We start from the raw sequence: 20,969 nt of genomic DNA, 5'->3' as shown, positions 1-20,969 counted from the left end.
ACTAGTTACAGATTGCCATCCTGGAAATGCCCCCTTATTCCAACTCTCTGTCTTCTATTGGTTAGCCAATCCTCTATCCATGTTAATATACTACCCCCAACACCATGGGCTCTTATCTTATTAAGTAGCCTTATGTGCGGTACCTTGTCAAATGCTTTTTGGAAATCCAAATATATTACATTTACAGGTTCCCCTTTATCTATCCTGCTTGTTACCTCCTCAAAGAATTCTAATAAATTTGTCAGACATGATTTCCCCTTCATGAAGCCATGCTGACTCTGCTGGATTATATTATGCATTTCTAAATGCTCTGCTATTACACCCTTTAACATTTTCCCAATGACTGATGTTAAGCTAACTGGCCTATAGTTACTTGTTTTTTGTCTCCCTCCCTTTTTGAATAAGGGCATTATATTGGCAGTTTTCCAATCTTCTGGGACTTGCCCAGAATCTAAGGATTCTTGGAAGATTACTACCAGTGCATCCACTATCTGTGTAGCTACCTCCTTTAATATCCTCGGACGCAACCCATCAGATCCAGGAGGCTTATTGGCCTTTAGCCCCATTAGTTTCCCTAGTACTTTTTCTCTAGTGATAGTTATTGTATTTATTTCCTCTCCCGCTTTTGCACCTCGATTATTTAGTATTTTTGGAATGCTATTAATGTCTTTTACCATGAAGACTGATGCAAACCTTGGGAAAAAATAAACACACTCCTTAGCCTTGCTTATCTGGCTAATTGTAAACAGACTAACATCCCTTTGAAATCCAAACAATCCCTTCACTTATCTGAAAATGCAAATTTCCTTCACACCTTACATGCTAAGCCAGCATCCATGTTTACCCATTAGCATTTCAAGCATATTTCTTCTTTTGCTAATTCCAAGCTGGCAGTCTACCTGACTGCAACTGAAATTAAATCACACAGACAGACCCAACTATACTCACATACTTTACAACGAACCAGAAAAATATTATGAAAATTATTACACTTTGATAACACCTCCGTCCTTTTGGAAAAATGAAACACCGTAATTTAAAAAGACAGCTTCATTTTCTCAACCCATTTTACACTACTTACTATACTTGTATATATATATATACCCAAACTATTACATTACCAGGTGCATACATGAACATAACAATATATACACAAATCCTTGGTATTGACAGAGGTCATTTCAGTCCAGTGTCCAGGTTTTAAATGCTCAATTTATTTTGAGCTTTAAATTCTCAACAATTAATTTGCAGTTAGATTTTCTCGCCCAGCCACATGTATAATCTGTAAATTAAATGGTTGCAGTAATAAACTCCATCTGTCCAGACGAGGCAGGCACATTTGGGAGGCCCTCATAGCTGCTACATTTGTAGAGGATGATGTCGACATGCAGCGAGGAGACTCCATAGATCCTCACATTGCTACTGTGAACATTTGACTTCAGTCTGGCTGCTGACAGCTCACATACCTATAATGCTCCTGTCATAGAGATCCAGCAGATGCCCATTGCCCCTACATTCCAGGAAGGTGATAGTGACATGTACTGGGGACACCCCATAGTTTATGTGAATGTCTGACTCCTGTCTGGCTGCTGGCAGATCTCTTGCGCTCTGTGAATAGGGTCATGTCATGGAGATGCAGTGGGGAAACTTTAGCTTCTCGTGATCCTGTGGCATCCTTCGTGAGCTGAACCCTTCAAGACCACACTATCACCGGACCCAGATGCTGAGGAGAAGGAGGGCAGCCGTGCCTCAAAGGTACTGGAAGCACACCGAGAGAATGACGGAATGCTGCACTGCCAGCCTAGGACGTTCTGGCAGCAATGATAAGCCCCATTGAGGTGCAGGCATCATCACTAATGTGTCCAGTGAGTGTTAAGCCGGACCCCATCACTTTGGTCTGAAGGGAAGAGCACAGGGAAGAGACCCTGGACTGAGACACCTGCCTTTATCTTGTGCAGGAACCAAGCCTTCACTTCAGACTGACACGAACACTGTTCATCATAACAAGGAGTCATAGAGCAGAATCGTTCCAGATTTGCACTAAGTGTGTGAGCAGTCGGGTGAAGCAAAGTTTTACCCGTTGGCCGCAATGGTGGCTTTTGATGCGGTACCTTCCCAAACCTGCCGCATTAATTAAGCATTCCTGGGAAACAGGCTGTTTCCATGGCAGGTGGGCTCTCATTTGCCTGCCGTGCCATCACCCCGCCACTTCATCTTGCCGAGTGCCATGTTTAACGTGCAGCCATGTCCATACCTCTTAGTGCTTCCAGCCCACGACCGCTGGAAGAAGACATGGCCCTGAAAGGCAAGAAAACTATAGCCCCCAGGATCAATGACGTGTCCATCAAGTGCCTTTTGGACATAGTGGATGCCTGCCTTGATGTCCTCTGCCTCCGCTCTGGCTGCAGGATGGGCAGCAAACTCATTAATCCGGCTTGAAAGGCGGTGGCAGTGGTGGTCAGTGCCAAAGCCCTGCAAAAGAGGACAGCCACCCAGTACTGCTACAGGATTAATGATCTCCTCCGTCCTGCCAGGATAAGTCACTTCTCTCATCACTCTCAACTCACATACTCACAAACCCATCACACATCCACCAGCCCCTCACTCACTGCCAGTTCAAGGGACATCACCATTCACTCTCTCACACCTTCATTGTCCTCAACCCGTCCATGGGACCACTTACCACCCACACAGGCATACTTATCATCTGGCCTGGCAGGAATCCTGCTTACGCTTTCTCCATCTCTATTTATGCAGGGCAAGCTGGCACACAAGAGGGAGAGGTTGCAGACTGGTGGACGATGCCTGAAATCAAGGTCCTCACGGACTTTGAAAACAGAGCCATCCAGCTGACCAGCGAGGATCTGGACCGGTCCTGTGCTGACGGTGAGGTCGGCGCTGCTCTACCAAGTGTGGGTCCAGCAGTGCAACATCCATCAGACAACCATTCTGAGAGTGATGTGTCCTGTTTCACAGGCCACTGCCGTGCACTAATTATCTTCCCTTGCTTTCACAGGCACATCTGCCAAACAGCCGACGGAGTCCACGACCCAGGGCCTCCAATCAAACCCCAAAGAATCCTCTGAAGAGGAATCTGGAGGCACCTCCCTGAAGTCCCGTCACGGTGCTCACCCACACCCTCCACCCACGCAGACACACACCTTGGTGGGACCTAGCTTTAGAATAGCCTCGGGATCACAATCTAGTAAGCACATCGCACTTTTTGAGTCATAGCAGGCGGCGACAGGGACTTCCCAGGTCCCCGGCACTCGGAGGACTGCTGGAGGCCAGAAATTTGCTGAGTCCAAGTCAGATAACGAGCCTCTGGACTCGGTCATGTCACAGTTGCTGGAGCTGCAAAGGCAAGCTCGGGAACATCAGGAAGGGATGTCCGCTGCACTCCTCAGATTGCAAGGCACAGATGGAGGAGTCCATCCGCCTTCAGGCTGAGGTGATAGCACTGGCATTGCAACACACCGAGGTCAACACTGGCAGGATGGTGGTCACCATGGAGACCTTGATCCAGGACGTCACTCCTGCACTGCTGATGCCATAGTTAGCCTCCAAAAGTGTGTGCACGCACGAGAGGGGTGCAGGGCAGCTTGATCTCACTCCAGCTACCCCTTCTCCTCAAGGCGTTAGATAGGGGCCCCTGGGCACCCAAAGGAAGTGCACACCCCTGGACCATCCACCCAGGCAACATCGGGAGTGTGCAGCCCATCTGAAACCCCTCTTCCTATGACCCCAGTAGCTCCAGCTCCACAGGCTGAGGAGGGTGCCACTGCCACACAGCAGGACCCTGAAAGCAGGCAGGGGCCCTCCAGGCCTTAGCCCTCCAGGGAACGCCCATCAAGCTCATCATAGACAGGGCGTAGCAGTCAACAGGCTGCCTCCACCTCCGCTGCGGATGTCATCAATGCATAGCAGCAGTGCTAGGAAGGTTAAGAAGATGTAACTCTTTCGGGTTACAAACAAATAAACAAAATTAACAAAATCAGGGACAAATTAAAAGGCAAAAACAAAGGACAAAATTCAAAGGAAATTTACAAACATTAAACCAAAATGTGGTTAAAGGGGTCAATAAAACACCCTAGTCCCCGCGGCGCCCACTGAGCATGGAAGGCCTCAACGGTGCTGGCAGACACCACGTGCTCCCTCTCCAGGGACACTCGGCCATGAACTTAGCTACGGAGAAAGGGCAGACAGTTGGGTCGGACGACCCCCCCCCCCCGATTGCCTTCTGCCTGGACCTGTCAATGGCCGACTTGGCCATGCCCAGTAGCAAGTTCACAAGGAGGTCCTCCTCCCTGCCCCTCTCCACACCAGATGAATCAAGAAGGTGTAGTTGCATAGCCTGGGCATGGCTGTTAATAACTCATACATAATGTTCACTATTGTCATTTGTTATGACACGGCAGATGATGTGTTCCAGGTGGATCAAATCCATGAGTGAAACTTGATCATGAGGTCACAACAGTTTTGCAATTTATATTTATTTTGAGAAGCGTGCCCTGAAGTCAGAAGTAATAAGTCTACAAAGACATTAGAGATTTTTAGAAAACAAAATGGAACATTTACTAACAAAAGAAACTATTTCAAGCACATTCATAGATCTACAAATTACTACTATAATAACTCCTAAAACCCCTAATTAATCTGGCTCCCAGTTACACACCCGTTAAGGCAATGGTAAAAAAAAATTAAACTGTTGCCAGCAAGTTACCACATTACCCTGGACAGTAGAATTCAAAATGGCTTCTCCCAGCATCAGTTTCTGTAGACAGCAAACCGAATGCACAAATGCTGGAGGCTTTTTACACTTGTGTTAGGTCTTACAATGCTTTCCCTAACACATAGCCTCATTCTCCTTTACACATGTTTCTCCCTTCTAATGTAAATTCCATTGTTCCCATATGTCTTTGGAACTTTACTTTTTCATAATATAAATCTTTTCATGGTGCTACTATTATCAGTAGCCTTTGGGAAAAATAAACACACTGCTTGGCCTAGCTTCTCTGGCCAGGTGTAACATCCTACCATCTCTTTGAAATTCAAACTGCCCTGATTTATCTAAAAATGCAAATTCTCCTTACCTCACATTCTAAGACTTCTGCCATGTTTATGTATTTAGCATTTCAAACCTAATTTCTTTTGATGAGTCAAAGCTTCCAGACCAGCTGTCTCCAATTCAATTAAATCGCCCCCACACACATAGAAACTATCCAAACCCACTATTAATCTACTTTTACATTAAATTACAGTAATATTATGGGAATTATTATACTTTTGTGACACAATAAGCTCCCAAGAATGTCTCCCTGCCTATGGCCTCTTATTCTTATGAGCAGTGTTCGTGTTACTCAGATGTGAAACCTTTCTGCATAAGATAAAGGCAGGTGTCTCAGTCCAGGGCCTCTTCCCTGTGCTTTGTGCAGCCTTCAGACCAAAGTGATGTTACGGCCTCACACTCCCTGGACACATTACTGATGCCTGCACCTCGATGATGCTCGTCATTGCTGCCTGAATGTTGTGGTCCGATGTCACAGAGTTCTGTCATTCTCTCTGTGTGCTCTCAGTAGTTTTAATGTGGGGCTGGCCCCTGTCTCATCTGCCTCTGTTACCAGTGATGCTATGCTCCTGAAGGGGTCAGGTGCTTAAGGTGGACAAAGGATCAGGTGCTTTTAAAGTTTCATGGCTGCATCTCTATGATATGACCCTGATCACAGAGCACAAGCGATCTGCCCTCAGCCAGACAGGAGTCAGACATTCTCAGAGGCTATGTGAAGATCTATGGAATGTCCCCACTGCATGTCATCATCATCCTCCTGTGATCGAGTGACTATCAAGGCCTCCACTGCATCTCCATGACAGGAGCATTCTCACAGAGAGTATGTGTGCCGCCATAAGCCAGACTGGGGTCAAACGTTCACAGATGCGATGTGAGGATCTTATGCTGTCTCCTCACTGCATGTCATCATCATCGTCCATGAATCTAGCAGCTATGAGGGCCTCCTGATCGTGCCTGCCTTGCCTGGCCAGCGTGAGGATCCCACTGCCGTCAGCATCGCCTTCGAGGACCTCCTCACCCTCATCACCATTGACGTTCTCCTCATTGGAGGAGGCCTCCAGCTCCTGCATCTTCTCCTCAGCCAGCACCTCTCCCCGTTGCAGCGGCAGGTTGTAAATGGCACAGCAGGTGACAATGGAGCGTGATACCTTCTGCAGACTGTATTGTAGGGCTCCACCAGACCGGTCCAGGCACTGGAACCGCATCTTCAATGATGGTCTGCTCCACCAAGTTACGAGTTGCAGCATGAGCTTCATTATACCGTCACTGTGCTGCAGTCTGAGGTCGCCGCATGGGTGTCATCAGCTACGGCCTCTGTGGGTAGCCCTTGTCTCTAAGGAGCCATCCCTGCAGCCCTCTGTGGACCCTGAAAGATGTCAGGGATCTGTGACCGACTGAGATTGTAGGAATCATGCATACTTCCTGGAAATCGCATACCAGCCTGCAATATGTGTTTGTGGTGGTCGTCCACCAGCTGCACATCAGTGAATAGGAGCCCTTGCGGTTGACATAGTTGACCACTTGTTGCGGTGGAGATCTGGGCACCATGTGAGTGCAGTTGATGGCACCCTGCATCTGTGGGAAACCTGAGATCTGGACAAATCTAATTGCTCTTGGATCCTGGCCTTCCTGGTCCTGAGGAAAATGCACAAAGTTGTGTGCCCTTGCAAAGATGGGAACTGTCACCTCATGGATGCATTTGTGGGCGGAGGCTTGTGATAACGCACAGGGGTCACCCGTGGAGCCCTGAAAGGAGCCACTGGTGTAGAAATTGATCGCTGCTGTCACTTTCACGGCCACTGGCAGTGGATGCCCTCCATGTCCCCATGGCGCCAAATCCTGCAGCAGCTGGTAGATGTGACTGACCAGTTCCCTAGACATGCGCAGTCTTCAGCGACACCAGTTCTCGGTTATCTACAGGAATGTAAGGCGGCTTCTGTAGACCCTGGGTGTCAATAGGCACCGACCAGTGACAGCTCGCTGTGGCTCTTCAGTGGCGTGTGCGGGAGCCCCAGCCGCCACTTCTTCCAGAGGCTGCTGCTCCTCCCATTGCACAGCTAGGGCATCCGTTGCTCTTATTTCCATTATCTTCACTCTCTGTAAGCCAACAGGCATACAGCTAATTCACCAGGCTCCATGTTTCTTATGTATTTCTCCTGCAGGATGAAAGATAGAGCCACGTGGGTTAGCATTGATGTACTAGGAACCTGTCTTGGTTAAGTCTGAAGGCCCCTTAACGTATCGCGGAGAGTGCTGGCCACCACTTGGATGGCCAGAGATTAGTGTGCTACCCACCTTCCTCTGCCCCACTCCACCTGACTGATTGGTGGCAGCTTTGCCCATTGGACTGCATGCTGTGCTCTCAGCGCAGGCACATGCATTGTCCTACCCCGCATTGCAAGGCTGCGCTGTTAGCTTGAACCATGGGGGAAGCTGGTGCGCTACCTTCAACCGCAGGGCTACCTTTGCCCCCACTCCCCAACGTGCCTCAACCTTGAAGTCCAACCTTGAAGTCCAATGTGAGTGCTCCGCAACATTACTGTGCACTCACCTCTGAGTTCCCCTCATAAATGCAGCCTGCAAGTGCACGCCTTTTATATGCTGTTGTGAAACACATCGGGGCGATTGCAGATGACTCAGTGGGGAGGATTGAGTCCTGCAGGCTGGCCTTATAATGACCTGCTGATGTATTACAGTAAGGTTCCCAATGTCCGATGGCAGGAAACATGGCCCGCCATCGATGGGCTGAGTGGACGATCGCAAACTGGTTTCACAATGTTGTGAAAATGATTTTTGGCCTTCTTGCCATATTGTCCACCCACGCTATTGAACACGCCCAATGCCAGCGGACACGGACAAATCTGCCCATAGACAGGGTGACGTTGCTGGGATAAAAACAAAAAACTACTGTGGATGTTGGAAATCCAAAACAAAAACAGAATTACCTGGAAAAACTCAGCAGGTCTGGCAGCATCGGCGGAGAAGAAAAGAATTGACGTTTCGAGTCCTCATGACCCTTCGGCAGAACTGAGTAAAGTTAGGAGAGGGGTGAAATATAAGCTGGTTTAAGGTGGGGGGCGGGGGGAGAGAAGTTGAGGGTGGGGTGGTTGTAGGGACAAGCAAGCAGTGATAGGAGCAGATAATCAAAAGATGTCACAGACAAAAGGAACAAAGACATGTAAAAGGTGGTGATATTATCTAAGAAAATGTGCTAATTAAGAATGGATGGCAGGACACTCAAGGTACAGTTCTAATGGGGGTGGGGTGGAAAGGCTGACGACAGGGTATTACAGTTATAGATTTAAAAATAATGGAAATAGGTGGGAAAAGAAAAATCTATATAAATTATTGAAAAAATACAAAAGGGAGGGGGAAGAAACGGGAAGGGGGTGGGTATGGGGGAGGGAGTTTAAGATCTAAAGTTGTTGATCTACCCTGTCGTCAGTCTTTCCACACCACCCCCACTAGAGCTGTACCTTGAGTGTCCTGCCATCCATTCTTAATTAGCACATTTTCTTAGATAATATCACCACCTTTAACACCCCTTTGTTCCTTTTGTCTGTGACATCTTTTGATTATCTGCTCCTATCACTGCTTGCTTGTCCCTACAACCACCCCACCCCCCTCAACTTCTCTCTCCCCCCCCTCCCCCCACCACCACCCCACCAACCTTAAACCAGCTTATATTTCACCCCTCTCCTGACATTACTGGGAGTTTATTTACATTAATCAACATTTTGTACAAGTGATTAATGCCCATACCCATGCTGTGAAACTATATCTTATCATTCCTAACCCTGCCGCTATGTTTTGGTGCTCCCCCAACATCCACATTGGAGGTGGAGGCAGCCTGCTGACTGCTGCGCCCTTTGTGTGATGACCTTGACAGGTGTCCTCGAGAGGACTGAGACCTGGAGGACCCTGGCCTGCTTTCAGGGTCCTGCTGTGTGGCAGTGGCACCCTCCTCGAGCTGTAGAGCTGGAGCTGCTGAGGTCATAGGCACCTGCTGATCCTCCTCCCTTTGGGTGCCCGAGGGCCTCTAGCTGACACCTTGAGGAGAAGGGGTGCACTGGTGGAGGGTGTGGCTGAGCACTGTGACGGGTCTTCAATGAGGGTGTCATCAGATTCCTCTTCCAAGGTGTCTTCGGGGCTTGAGTCAAGGACCTGGGTCGTGGACCCCCTCGGCTGCTTCCCAGATGTGCCTGTGAAAGCAAGTAGAGATAATTAGTGCATGGCAGCGGACTGTGGAACAGGGGAACTGACTCACGGCATGGCTGTCTGATGGATGTTGCACTGCTGGATCCTCACTTGGTTGAGCACCACCGGCCTCACCGTCAGCACAGGACCAGCCCAGATCATCGCCGGCCAGCTGGACGGCTCTGTTTTCAAACTCTGTGAGGACCTTGATGTCAGGCATTCCTCCACCAGTCTGCGACCTGTCCTTTTTGTTGTGTGTCAGCTTGTCCTGCATGGATACAGATGGAACGAGTGTAACAGGACCGCTGCCTGACCAAATGATAAGGATGCATGGCATGTGTGGATGGTGAGTGATGACATGGATTCGATGAGTACATGATCTGCAGGACAGATGAAGTTGAAGAGAGAGTGAATGGTGATGTCCCTTGAACTGGCAGTGAATGAAATCCCTATTGATGTGTGATGATGGGCTTGTGAGTGTCTGAGTTGAGAGTGATGAGAACAGTGATTTACCCTGGCGGAACAGAGGAAGTCATTCATCCTCTTTTTGCACAAGGTGGTTGTGCTCTTTTGCAGGGCATTGGCACTGACCACTGCTACCACTGCCTCCCATGCTGGATTGGTGACCTTACTTGCTGGTCTTCGCCCAGAGTGGGGATAGAGGACTTCAAAGCGGTCCTCCACAGCATCCAGTAGGTGCCCAAGGGAGGCGATGCTAAATTTGGGGGCAGCATGTTTCCTCCCTTCGGCAGCCACGAGTTTCCAGCAGATTCCGATGCCTTGGAGAGAGCTCGCTCTGTGCAGGGTCACCCTTTAAAAATGGCGCCCGGATTACTGAAGGCCTGAGGTGACGGTAGGGCGGGCGAGTAAGAGGCTGCCCTGCTAGTGACCCAGCATGTTTCCTGGGAATGCATAATTAGTGAGGTGGGATGTGCTGAGCATGGCACGATGCGGTGTGAAAACCTGCCATTGAGGCCGACTGGTAAAAAATCCTTTTTCCTGCCTGTTACTGCACTTTGTGTAAATCTGGGATGATTCCGCCCATAGTTTCATGTTGCTGTTAATATACTTGGAGGGAGGTGTAGTATTAAGGGATAATAGATGGGATATGCTAATATATGATGTAAATGATGATGTACCACTGACACTAGTCACTTATGTGTTGGACTCTTGAGAGAGATGTTGGAATCATGCCTAAGAGCTACGTGCCTGTTCTGTAACCTGTTTAGATGTAGTATTAAAAAACAAAACTCTTGAGTCTGTCTAAGAACCAAGTCTCACGCCTAGAGTCCAAGCTAGAAGGACCCAGTCTAAGAACACTAACTCTTGGGTCAACCTTTTGATCATTTTATACCTCCTTATGTGACTAGGTATCAATTTTTACTTGATATTGCTCATGTGAAGCAACATGGGATATTGTTGTTGAAAGAGCGATGGAAGCAGGTTCAATTGTAACTTTGATCATGGTAAAAAATAAGAAATTGCAGGGCAATGGGAAAGAGCAGGGTTGTGCAACCAATTGTATGACTCAGTCTGGCCCAGATCTTCTGTACTGAATGATCCTGCCCTATATGACACACTTGACATTTTAAACATGCCGATGGAATCACCTCTCAGCCGTTTGAACTCAAGGGAATACAAGCCAAGTGTATGCACTCTGTCCTTACATTTGACTCTTGAAGCCCCAATATTAGCCTAGTGAATCTGTGCTTACATATGGCCAATGTGTTGGCAGTGTGATGTTCGCAACCAATTTTGATTGTCTGAGGGGGTTGGAACAGAATTTACCAGAGGTTTTCCCCGTGCTTGTTTGTTTGCCTTCTCCAGAGGATTATAAGGGTATTGTCAGGGTGGCGAGGTGAATGGGATAAGGGTGGGGGAGATGTAGGGAGTATTACTGCATTAGCTGCAAGGCATGTTGGGAGCTCCAAGGTTGTGAGAGGTGCCAGAGAAATGCAAATCTTCCTATTTCTTTTATGAGTTTCTTTTAGAAGTCATGGTGTGTGGGACAGGCTTGAAGGACGAGCTGGTCTTTTCCTGATTGCTATTTTCAAATGTCCACATGTTCAGCAATCAATCCGAATGCACAGCGATACATTGAAAATATTCTCACTTGTTGAATAATTCCCTGAAATCATTGTCTGGCATGTTTAATTTCTTTCAGATTCTCTGAAGCACATTGGTTCGTATTACACTGAGTAATTTCTAACTGCAAAATGATGTAGGTGGCTTGTTGCTCAGAATCTGCTTCTGCTCTTGGGGAAAGGTATTGAACATATTGTGTGAAGCACTGAGGCTGAAAGACCTGTTTCACCTCTGAATGATAGACAATCATATGCATCGTTCTGATCCCCAAACTCTCAAGTGCTTGTCTTACACAACTTTACAACAACTATATTAAGATGTTATCATGTTTTCACAGCACAAACCAGGCTTACATCTGAATGAGTAATAACTTTTTCAAGATGATTGTCAGCTGCCATATATTTGCAGTGCAGTTAACAAACATTAGTTTATGCCAAACTTGCCTGGTGGTATTAAGCAGGCATCCAATCTGTTTGTTCATGTCTGCATCCTGTCACTCCAGAAAGAGACAATCGACAATATGCTTGGGAAGCAGCTGTCTGGAAGGGCCAGGCCTACAATGCAGTGTCTGCAGCTCTTTGGCACTGTAAGGCTGCAGCTTTCATTGCACCTTTTGCATCAATGCACAGTGATTTTGGGCGCATGTTGATGTGAGATTGGCGAAAGGTAGCTTGGGATTGGGGTAGGAAGCGTTTGGATCAGGTTGTGAGTTGCAAGGTGTTCAATCGGAACTCTCACATACTCAGGCTTCATGATAAGTATAACTATAGATCAGTCTGGGAGGGCAGTTCCGTGCAGATGAAAGACTTTGCATCTATATGGTGCCTTTTCATGGCCTCAGACCTTCTCCACAGGCTTCACTGTGGATAGAAAGAAGGACTTGCATTTATCTAGTGCCTATTTCACAACCCCAGGACACCTCAAAGTGCTTCAGAGTTAACTGTTGTAATGTAGTGAAGGAACAGAGCTGTTCACCTTGTGAACGGGTTGCCGAGAAACTTGTCAGCAGAGATTTCCATTAATTGGGCATCTGATCCAGCAAGGCGCCCTCTACAGCGGAATCTGTGGCGTCTGTAATCAGACCAAACAACAACCAGACTCTTTAATCTGATCCTCACTGAGACATGCAGACTGGCAACCAAGAAGTATAAATCAGAAAATATAAATTATATTTAAATTATCGTACAAGAAGTAAAATAAAGACTGGGATACAGAGATGGGGTTAATGGGGAGAGATGAAGGAGAACAACATTTGCAAATTTACAAACCTACACATCAATTTTCTTTTGAGAGAATGAGGCTCCACAGATATAAAATTAATTTTTCAGAGTCATAGAGTTTGTGCAGCAATAATCATCAATAATTAAGCCATTAAAACTCAATTACTTCTGAAAGCACTTGACCCAGCTGTTGATCTGTCTTTAGTGTGGAGATAATGGTTAACTGCCACATATTCAGGCCATTACAGTGATGTCAATGTCCAGTGTATCAGTGAGGACTGCAACAGCACACCCTGTGAAGGAGCAGGGTATCTCTGATAGAAATGTCTGGATTTCTGAGTTTGACTGTGCATGTGTGGACTCCAAAAGTCGCTATTAGATTAACCCTATAAGAACGGCGAGCATTGATGGCCTTACCATTATTATTACAGCAAAATCTGGGCCAACATGTCACTTATCTCTGTACCACATTCAGTGAGATGCAGCTGCCAGTATACCTTGGCTCTGTGGATTGCACAACATGCTATTGAGGTAAAATAAACCAGGAAAAGAAATGATACAAGAGACTAGCAGGCCTAGATGTTACTTGGGGATAACAACAGATACCGAACACATTCATATTACATTCCTCTGTTTTAATACAGTGGCATTAGCCAATTTATCTTAGTTGCTCTAACTCTCTCATCAGAATATCAGATATATTAAACATTCCCCATTACTGCCTCTGACACTCGTTTCTGTCCAATGTGTTACTTTGGTAACTTTGAATTTTGCCTTGTGCTCTTAGCTGGGAAAATAAAAATGTAACGCTCCTCCTGATTTTCACCTGGATTTAATTTTGCAACATACAACTGGAAAATTCCTGTGCGGTTTCAAATAAAGAGAACAAAAAGCAGCAGCTTTATCCCATTTTTATACTGTACTTTGTCCTTATTCCCTAAGTGTCCATACTTGTGAATGGTGGACAACATTTGTTATTCTAGCTATGCTTCAAAGTAATGAGGGAAAGAATTAATATCAGATCAAGTGATTTTATTACCATGTACAAGCTCATTTACCAGGAACACAGTCATAAAAAGTCTCAAGTGTCAGAAATCATTGAAGCGGAGGCCCAGAAACAAGTGGGAGCATGAAGCGAAGATTTCCTCAGTATACTATGCATGGCTGAATCAGGAAGCTATTTACAAAGGGGAGGTTTTCAATTTTACGACATGTAAGAAATTTTCCACTGGTGCTACTCCCTTTACTGCTTCTTCCAGCTAATTGTGGATAGTTAATTTGTTGCGTTTTAAGTTGGTACCAGCCACACAAGGGTTTTCAGAGGATGAATTTTCACTGTAATTGAGATGCTGTGGCTACTCCATACTCTTTTAAGTGAGTTCACTGCATGACCCTTTTAAGTCTAGCCCGAGTTTCTTTCGTAGACTCTGCATGTTCCGTGATGAGTGACCCAAGATAGCGGAAGGTATCAACCTGTTCAAACTGAACTCTGTTATTCAGAATCTTGCAGGTCTTTCCACCCATTCCCACCACCTTTCTCTTGTCAACATTGATCAGGAGACTGTATTTCCAGTTAACTTGATCAAGGAGATCCACCAAATCTGATAGCTCCTTCACTGAGACAGCGAGCAGAATAATGTCATCAGGATATCAAAGATTCGAAACTCGCTGCCCACATTCGGTACCCCACCTTTGTATCCAACAAGTGTCTCCCTCATGACTATTTCTGCTCGGATGTCAAATAAACATCATGAGAGGCCACTCTCCTGTCTAACCCTTTTTGAATGAACCATTCTGACAGGATGTTCGCAACTCAGCCTAATTTGTTGCTTATGATAAAGCTTGGCTACCAAGTGGATTAAATGTGGTGGGTATTGCATGTCTAACATCGTCAAGCAGAGTTTCTTGCGTGAGACCGACTTAAATACCTTCTCTAAATCAATGAAGCCCATATATACTGGCTGCTGACGTTCTTGGACCTTGTGTATTGTGATTCTAAGATTGGTGACTTGATCTCTGGTTCCTCTTCCACTTCGAAATCCAGCTTGCTCATCAGCAGCCTCACTCTCTGTCTTTTTCTGGATCCATTCCAGGATGATCCTGAGCAAGATTTTACTAATGTGGGAGAGCAAAGCAATTGTTCTATAATTTGTACACTATTTCAAGTCGCCTATCTGTGGAAGAGGTATGAATGAAGGTGGAATCAGTCTGGTCATGTGGTCAATCCGCCAAATCTCCCAGAATGCCACACATGTTCTACACATCCTGTCCACTACCGATTCTCCTCCCATCTTAAGTAATTCTGCTGGTATATTGTCCGGGCTCGTGGCCTGACGACTGGCCGCCTAATGAATGACTCACTGTACCTTAGCTTGAAGTGGAGGAGGCTCACGTTCAACTAGATCTTTAAATTCTGACTCATTGTCATCCTTGTAAAGGTACTCACAATATTTGTGCCAATGTGCAGCAATTATTTTTGCCTCCGTTTCATTCTTGCTAAAGCTGCCTGGATGCAACGCAGGTCAGGTTGAAACTTTTGTGTACTTAATAGGAAAAGTTTTCATATATTGCCTTTCTGAATCTCCACCTCTTAGCTGTTTCTCTTTATGCCCCTCGCAGCTTTCTTTGAATTTCTGTCTTTAAACCTTTGTAACAATCTACATCCTTTTTCCTCTTCATCTCCCTCTTGGCTTCAATCAGGGAAAAATTCTCATCAGATATCCATCCTTTCCATCTCATGAGCTGCACAGATTCCACCATTTCCTTTGCTACATCCAGGAGAACAGTTTTTTGTGATTTGCCAAAGCTCTTCTGGTTTTCTCAGGTCATCTGCCATTTGTAGAGCTTCCAGCCTGTTGGTGATTTCCACTGAATACTGCACTTTCTTATCATCCTTAAGCTCATTTAAATTCAGTCGTGTCATTAAAACCTGTTTTGTCCTTTGGCCCACCCTGATCTCCAGTGTTGCCACCAGCAACTGATGATCAGCGTCAGAGTCTGCTCCAAGATACATCTTACAATTCTTCAGTCAGCATCTCCATCATTTGGCTATTAGAATGTAATCAATCTGATTCTTAATTTGTCCATTGGTGAGGTCCAGGCTTACAACTGTCTTTGGCAATGTTTAAAACCATGTGTTGGCCAGAACCAATTCATGTTCTTCACAAAAATCCTGAAGGTGCTCTCCAGCTTCAATAGCCTCTCCTAACCCAAATAGGCCAATTGCTGTCTGGACCCTATCTGTAACCCACACTGTAACCAACTTTGGCATTAAAGTCACCCATAACTAACAAAATGTCTTCCTTTGGAATTTGTTTCATCTCCAACACGTTGTAATAAAAGTCCGCAGCATCTTCTTCTGTGGCGGTTGATGTAAGCTTGAATCAAAGTGATGTCTCTTAGTTTTGCGTTAAAAAGCACAACTATGACTCTATCACTGATTGCTTTATATCCGATTAGGGCACCACTGAAACGCTTGTGTATCCACACTGCTATCCATATAACCCGCACACATCTCCTCCAGAATAAACTATGGTGGGTCCTTCCAGTGTTCTGAAGTGACCGTGACCTTCCCAATACGCTTCTGCCACCCAATACATATACACACCAATTCTGTCTATTTCCCTTGTAAGCAACTTTACTTTGCCAAGCTGAAGCATGCTATGCACATTCCATGTTCCAACTCTGAACTTCTTATGAAGTTGAACTGACATCAGGTGATCATTTTCCTGGCCCCTTGAAACTGATAATAGTGTTCCCTTTCCTTTTCTTCCAGTAACACATTTTCTGACCCAGTCCTGGTTACTCAACAAGGAACGTGGAACTTTGTTCGCTGGGAGACACCCGAGCTGATATGAGGTCTGCTTTGCATCCATTCTCCATAGTGCTGTTTGGGCAAATAAGGTGGTAGGGCCGCTAGTCTTTCCATCTTGCAGTGAGGAATCCATTTTCCAGTTGCACTGGATATCTGCCTTCCTGTTACCACAGGTTAGCTGTTGACGCTTTTAACTGTGGTCATCCGCACAGGGAACAGCCGGAAGGACCTACTGCTGCCCAAGTCTTCACTGCCCATGTTAGTGAGTTTTTTCAGAGTTTCTGTTGAACCTGTTCACCTTGCATAACACCCTAGTTCGTACTTCAGTCAAGACTTTCACAACTGATGGCATAGCCTCAACAAGCAATCCCCTACTTCTAGTTGTTCACCCCTTCACCATGTTGAAGTGCGGTTGGCATTTTGAAGGGGGCAGGGGGAAGGTGGCGGTGTTGGGCTAGCTTGTAAAAATCCCAGTCGACTCTGGTCTAGGATTGGAGGGAACCGTGTACAGATGTGGTGGCCAAGGGACATAAACCTCAGAAAAAAAAAAATCCTTTGGTGTAGATCCTACAAATGTGAAGTTCTTCCATGCGGCTGTAATTGAGGGTGTGATCCTTTTTGGATATCTCACCTGGTGCTGTTAGGAAAGCAGACTCTTCAAGAGTACAGAGATTAATGAACCATGCAGGAAGGGTATTTAATGAGCAGCTGTTTCTTGGTGAAACCTGCTCTTGAAGACAAAATTAAAGAGTGTCATGAACAATGAGAATCACTCCCATCTTAGTAATTCTGTTGGATGCATTCAGGGAAAAGGCTACAATCCCTCAGATGCAAGACAAATCAATTTCTGAACTCGTTTGTCCCCTTCTCAGTAAAAGGAGTTTGATGTGTGGATGAGTATATGAACTCAGGGTGGGACTCACTGATTATTTTAATGTATAGTAATAGTTTTTAATACATGTTTAATTAAAGTTATATCTCTGTGATAGGGTTATTTTCTTTCTTTTATTGTTATTATTTCATTTATATGCAATTGTTAACAATTAAGCAATGCACCCAAAATGAATTTCTGGTTTGGACAAAAAAGTAAAATAGGATAGAATAGAATTGAATTGAATTGATTATTTATTACTCATTTTATCAATTACTGTACTGTGTTGGCCTTCCTGACGGTTTTAAAAAAAAAGTGTTACTCTGTGACTTTGGGTGTCTATCTCTCTTACCAGGGCTTCTCTATTACTGTAAAGAGAGACAAGTCCCTTCATGCAGGGGCCTGTGGTCAGGCAGAGTGAACCATATTCAAACTTATTTTAAAAAATGAACCCTTTTTAAGCCCTTATTTATAGGAAAATAACTCTTTTAACCTTATAACCCCTCATTAAGGCCAGAATTCTTTACACAGATTCTTTCACATGTTAATGCCTCCAGCTACACAACCATCATTCTGGAACCTTCTCTCTGCCCTGGTATTCACTTTTTCTCCATTTAAATTGCTGTAATATTATTCAGTGAGACTTCCTTTAAGAGGGACAGCCTGCCTTTAAGAAAAGCAGGCAGGTTTCACCATGTGGTATCTGCACAGCACTGTTCAGCTCTCCTGATGTACACGGAGACAACCAGCAGTGTGTGGAGGATGCTAGCAGCTTGGGGATCACTCAGCTGCACCCAACAATCGTGCAGATGAAGTGGGTACACTAAATTATTGGTGGTGTCATATGTCAGGTGAATTTTTTTTAATTCATTCATGGGGTGTGGGTGTCGCTGGCTATCTCTCTCGGATAGATGTAAAAGATCCCATGACTCTATTTGAGGAAGAGGGACAGAGGTCTTCAGGCATCCTTTGCTCCACCATTGGTAGCCATGCCTTCAACTGCCTAGGCCCCAAGCTTTGAAATTCCCTCCCTAAACCTCTCTATCTCTCTCTCTCCTCCCTTACGATGTTCTTAAAACCTTCATCTTTGATCAATCTCCTGATCTAATACTTCCTTAAGTGCCTTGGTGCCAATATTCATTTGGTAATTCTCCTGTTATGTATCTTAGGACATTTTACTACATTAAAGCCACTATATAAATGCACATTGCTTTTGTTCTGGCTAGGGAAGTTTAATGACCTCATGTTGGTGGCTAATATTTATGAGCAAAATATCCAGTCTATTTTGTCATTTATCTAATTGCTGTTTGTGGGAGCTGGCTGTGTGCAAATTGGTTGCTGTATTTTCCTACATTACAATGGTTAACACCCCCTCAAAAATCTTTCATCAAAGGCACCATATAAAAACATACTTAATAATGGAAGGCAATCTATCTTTCTTAGGTGGTTCAGACTAGGAATCTTCTCTCTCATGGAGCTACAGATGAAAGATTCATATGGAGAAAGCCCTTCAGCTTTCCCATTGTCAACCAGTTTTATTCCAGCTAATATCCTAACAAATAGAAAGTGCTCCTGGTCTCAGTAATGTAATTGTGAATGTACTTCAACTCGCTCTTCATTACCTACAGTGAGTGTTTCAATCATTGCCTTTAAAATATAAAAGGTCAAACCGCAACACTTCATTATTCGGATGGTTGTTCTTGCTCCCTTCAGGTCTTGCTGGTTTTCTCCTGAAGGCTATGCTGGATGCCAACATCCTCCTGTATAACATCAAGTGGCCATTGTTCATGTAAGACGTGGACAGTAGGAGTTTTTAACTGAGCCTGAGCCTGTCCTCAATTCATAGTCACACATGGACACTTTCAAGCAGGTTTTGGGAATGAAAACACTGGCTATTCTATCCACACTACAGCCAACTTAGAGCCTGTAAACATCACCACCAGCAACAATCACAACCACAACAACTCATAGCACCTTTAATGTAATAAAACATTCCAAGGTGCTTCACTTGAATGTTGTAAAACAAATTTGACACTGAGGCATATAATGAAATTTGAAATGACCAAAAGCTTGGTCAATGAGGTAAATTTTTGAGGAGCATCTTAAAGGACAGAAGTGGGGTAAAGAGGTACAGAGCTTTCCACAGGGAATTCCAGAGCTTCGTATTGTGGCAGCTGAAGGCAAGGCCATCAATGGTGAAGTGATTCAATTCAAGGATGCTCTAGATGCCAGCGTTAGAAAGGCGCAGTTGTCTTGGAGGCTCATGGGGTTGGAGGACATTACAGAGCTAGGAAGACATTAGGCTATGGAGGAATTTGAAAACAAGGATGAGAATTTTAAAATGGATGTGCAACTAACCAAGAACCAATGTAAGTCAGTGAGTGGAGATGATGAGTGAATGGAACTTATAGATTCATAGAATCATAGAATGGTTCCCGCATTGAAGGAGGCCATTCGGCCCATTGAGTCTACGCCATTTTTCTGCTAGTCTCCTTCCAAGCTTCTTAAAATCTACCTGCTAGATCTTACCCCTCTATCTGCATATGTCTTTGGTGCTGACACGAACCACGACTGCTGATTGTTCATTCTCCCCACTCAGAGTGCTCTGCAGCTGCTCAATAACATCCTTGATCTTGGCACCAGGGAGGTAACATACCATCTTGAATTCACATCTGCAGCCAGAGAAATGCCTGTCTGTTTCCCTAACTATAGAATCGCCTATCACAGTTGCTTTCCCTATCTTCCTTCTGCCCCCTTGTACAGATGAGTCACCCATCGTGGAGTCGAATTGGCTTTCGCTGCACTCCCCAGATGAACCATCATTGTCACCAGCATTCAGAGGAAAGCTATACTCTGGGGACTCCTGTGCTACCTGGCTGCTCCTCCTTGAATGCCTGTAAGTCACCCAGAGGGTGACTGTGGGAGGCTGGCCAGGAATGCATTGGAATGGTCATGTCTAGAGGTAATGAAGACAAGGGTTAATAGTAAAGGCTAATAAGAGAATAGTGAATAAGGGTTTCAGCAGCAGGTCAGCTGAGGCAGGGGCACTCAGGTGATATTTAGATGTGGGAAGAGGTGGTCTTAGTGATGGCACGGATGTGTGGTCGGGAAACTCATCTCAGGGACAAATATGACACCAAGGTTGCAAATAGTCTGGTTCAGACTCAGACAGTTGTCAGGAAGAGGAATGGAATCTGAGGCAGGAGCTGAAGACTTCCCAATACTTGATTGGAGGAAATTTCTGCTCATTTAGTGCTGTATGTCAAATAAGCAATCTGACAGTTTAGAGGTCAAGAGAGGCGGTGGAGAGGTAGAGCTGTGTATCATCAGTGTACATGTGGAAATTGTGTTTTTAGATAATGCCAATAAGGGGCAGGATGTAGATGAGAAAGAGGGGGTGGCTGAGGATAGCTTTTTGGGGAACAGCAGAGGTAACAGCACAGGAACAGGAGATAAGTGAATGCAAGAAATTCTCTGGCTACAATTTGATAGATAAGAATGGAACAGCAAGGCAGTTAAGAGTCAACTACATTGCTATGGGCCTGGAGTCACATGTAGGCCAGGCAAGGGTGACAGATTTCCTTCTCTAAAGGAAATCTTCCTTCACTAAAGGACTTCAGTGAACCAGATTGGTTTTTACGATTTTCAGTGATAATTTCATGCACAATGTTACTAGCTTTACATTCCAGATTTTTATTGATTGAGTTCAAATTC

Source organism: Cetorhinus maximus, chromosome 15, assembly GCF_964194155.1.
Source record: "Cetorhinus maximus chromosome 15, sCetMax3.hap1.1, whole genome shotgun sequence".
NCBI lineage: Eukaryota > Metazoa > Chordata > Chondrichthyes > Lamniformes > Cetorhinidae > Cetorhinus > Cetorhinus maximus.
This window is presented reverse-complemented; position numbering follows the sequence as displayed.